The sequence below is a fragment of the Psammomys obesus genome, unplaced genomic scaffold (assembly GCF_907164565.1).
Source record: "Psammomys obesus unplaced genomic scaffold, mPsaObe1.curated_primary_1811, whole genome shotgun sequence".
Lineage (NCBI taxonomy): Eukaryota > Metazoa > Chordata > Mammalia > Rodentia > Muridae > Psammomys > Psammomys obesus.
In genome coordinates, this window is record NW_026596039.1 from 4,149,176 (window position 1) to 4,152,840 (window position 3,665).

At 45.3% G+C, this 3,665-nt stretch overlaps 1 protein-coding gene across 2 annotated transcripts in view; it reads right to left on the reverse strand.

Annotated features, from left to right (window-relative positions):
- Nucleotides 1–3,665, reverse strand: part of Sorl1 (sortilin related receptor 1) — a 166,560-nt gene that overhangs the window by 154,843 nt on the left and 8,052 nt on the right. The window lies entirely within an intron of this gene.

The following is a 3,665-nucleotide window of genomic DNA, read 5'->3' on the forward strand; positions in this document are numbered from 1 at the left end:
CAGAAGGGAGGAAATAAAATGCTAGTTGCACAAAGGAAGTGGTTCACATTCCCATAAAGTGTGCACTGAGGTCTGCCAGATGCCAGGCACCCACCCTGTAGGCTCTTTAATCATGTCTTACCTCTGAGAGCACAGCAAGGGTTTCTGGGAGAAATTAAGGTAGCAGGGCTGAAGAGAGGATGAGGAGTTCCCAAGAAAGCCACCACACTCTGTACAGTCTTTAATTCTTACTAAGGAAGATGGGGCCATACCCCTCTCCATTCATTTCTTCTGCCATTACCTCCTTCACACTAGCCAAACACATGGCTCAAGATGTCCTATATACCCCCAGCTTGACAGTAGCATCATGTCTCCTACATGCTTCTTTCTAGAACACACTGAGAGGTATTACAAACAAGGCAGCCTGGTTTGGTTCTCTGTCGTGAAATACAAAGAAGCATTTATTTTTTTAAATTCTACAGTGATATATAAACAACACCCTTATCCTTCAACTCTGAGAAAAGAATCAGCAGCTGTAAATCCCCCCCCCCCAAATACCTGACACCAAGGGGCCTTGGAAAACCAAAGATGGACTGCTCATGTCCATCAAGGTTTTTTCCAACCAGGCAACCTAAATGTGAGGCATCCAAATTGGCTCCCAGTGTCCCCTTTCCAGACCAAGTTTCCACTATATTTAGAAAGCTCATTACCCTCCCTGGACTCCCTACCTCAGGAGAACTGAAATCCAGTTTCTCAGTGTTCCCTGAAGATAGCCCTGTCCATGAGTTCAGCACACTCACTTAACCTTGGAGTTGACTCACAGAAGTCGGTAACCACTTAGCTGACAAAATCATGCTATCATCCCATTCTGTAGATGAGGAAACAAAAGAATGACCTTGAACTAAAATCTGACACTTCACTACCATCTTCCCTAGAGCTATGAGGATGCCAGAGATGGATGGGACAGAGGGATTCATGGAAGGAGGAAGAGAAGGTGGAGGGAGGAAAGAATGGCTTTTTTTCTACTACACAGAAGGACAATAACCACATTCTCACTGGCTTGTAGTATCAGCCATACCTGTCATTCACTGCCACATGCCACACTCTCCAGGCAAACATTGTCGTGTGACAATGGCATGTCTTGTTCCAAGGAGGCTCCAGAGAAAAAGGAGTGGGGGGGGAAATCTGTCCCTTTACTGGTGGGGAAGAAGAAGAAAAGGAAGAAGAAGAAAGAAGAAGAAGAAAATAATAATAATAATAATATAATAATAATAATAATATCAGAGCAAGAGGGAAGCTCAGAGAACATCTAACAGCTACTGACTGAAGAGGCTCTGCTCTGAGAGATTCACAGTCCATACTGCCTTTAGACGAGACACAAAATCTCCAGCGCCATGTCTACAAACACAGTGAGCAAAGTATACACCATAAGCCACCGCTCACCTGCCCTCTATGAGTATTTCCCTCTAAAACTCACTCCTTTAGAGCCAAGAGTCTAGCTGTGTAACTCAGGCTGCCCTGGAACTTACCATGAAGCTCAGGCTGACCTTGAACTCTTAGTCCTCCTGCTTTCACTTCTCCCAAAGGCACTTCTACTGTTGGGAGGGGTGGGAGGGAGGAGTCCAGACCACCCACTTTCCCTCAACTCTCGTGTTTGGCTCCGCAGCTTTGTTATAAATAGCTTCTTACTTTGTTCATTCAATAAATGTTTATTGAGCATTTACTGTAATCCAGATGCTATGCTAAGTGTTGGGAAAGCACCAGGCTTCTCCGTCTTGCCCCGATTCTCTTAAATTAGTAGAGGAAAAAAAGCACCAAGTAACAAATTTAATGAGTGCTTAAACTCCAGTTGTCAAACAGAGGCCCTGACTTCACGTGGAGAGGAGAATGACACTTCCTCTAAGAGCTAATAAAAACAAAGATAGAGGGAGGGCAGTTAGGGGTGGAAGACTCGGTCAGAAGACAGACACACAGATCTAGAGAAAAACAAGTGCCAGGGACTGGAAGAGCCCTAAAATCTACCATATTTGAAAAAGTTAAAACAGCAGTGTAGCCAAAATAGCCTATGATAAGGAGTGATTATATGAGAACTATGGGTTTTAAGGAAAGGAGACTGAAGGATTCAAGGAAGAAAGAATGAGAGAGAGAGAAAGGAGGGGAGGGAGAGAGAGAAGGAGGAAGGGAGTAAAAGAAAGAGGAAGGGAGGGAGAGAAAGACAAAGGGAGAGAGGGAGGGAGGAAGGGAGAAAAAAGGAGGAAGAAAGCTGTGGATCCCTACCCAACAGGATCCCTATGTATGAGAGGCAATAAATGGTGTCACATAAATTTGAAACAAATCAGAGGCTTGGTTTAGGTTTTTTATCTCTACAATTCACTAGCTGTCTAACATGGGAAAGTCATTTCTCTTTCTGAACTACAGGGTATTCATCTGGGAATACAGAGAAATAGTAACTCGTCCCAAGTTCACAGGACTGTTGCAAGAAACAAACAAGATATAAACCTTGACTGTGTTTCATAAAACTCAACATCCATAAACATCATTTATTTTCAGGTCCAAATGACTTTCTGCCTAAATCAGCCAAATCAGCATGGTTCCACATAGAAACTTAACAATGGCATCACCAGGGCTGGAACAGAGAGCTAAGAGCAAGACATGCTCCGAGTCAAATAGTAAAACACCACATAGTTCACTGACTCTGGAACGAGTGGCTCATGACACTTTCAAGAAGCCTTGCCCCATGCCCCAGGGCTCAGGAAGCTGGGAAAGCCCAGTGTCCAGGTCCAGAGTTATCACCACTGAGGTAACACTACTCTGAAACACAGTCCTCACCCCAAAGGCACAACAATTAAACCTGTCATCCCAGAGCAGACGACCCTGAGACCTCACTGGCAGCTGCTTTTCCATACTAGGAAACACACACACACACACACACACACACACACACACACACACACACAGTGACTAATCCAGAAGGTGCACACATCCCAGCCCCCAAAAGCCAAGGAAGGACAACTGTTATCATCTCAGTAACAGGAGGTGGCCTGGGCTCAGCCTGGTGACAGGAGCTGGCCATACCTCTCGTCTGCTTACCTAACTCTCTAACTGTTTTAACAACCTGCTCACCTCTCCCCAACTTAGCCCAGCCACACCTACCGCTTCTCCTCCAGCTTGGTCTCCATGGAAACCTTGTTGCCCCCCCCCCCACTGGCACACCTCACCAACTTCAGCAAACTGCATGCACAGTTAACTGCAAGATTTATATTTTATAACTACACAGTGAGAGACTTCCAGAGAACTAAATACACACAGATGAGGTAAATTTTAGGCATGGTGTCATGTTACTCAATTAATTGGGCACAGGTCTCAAATATTCAAATTCCTTCAAACAGCCTCAGCTTCCCGATAGCTTTTATCCAGCTCAGCTCTGTCCCTACCACCTAGAATCAAAGTTCCTTTCTTCTGAGATCCTTGGGCCTGGACCCTGCAGCTTTGACCTTCCCGGGCGTCAGGACTTGTCAAGCTTGAGTCAAGCCACGAACATCTCAGTTAACAGACAAACAAGGTTCTATGGGGTCCAGGGCAAGCACCATCCAGGGGGACAGACTCTGAGACAATTTCTTTCCCAAGTGACTCCTGATAGTGTGTGTGTGTGTGTGTGTGTGTGTGTGTGTGTGTGTGTGTGTGTG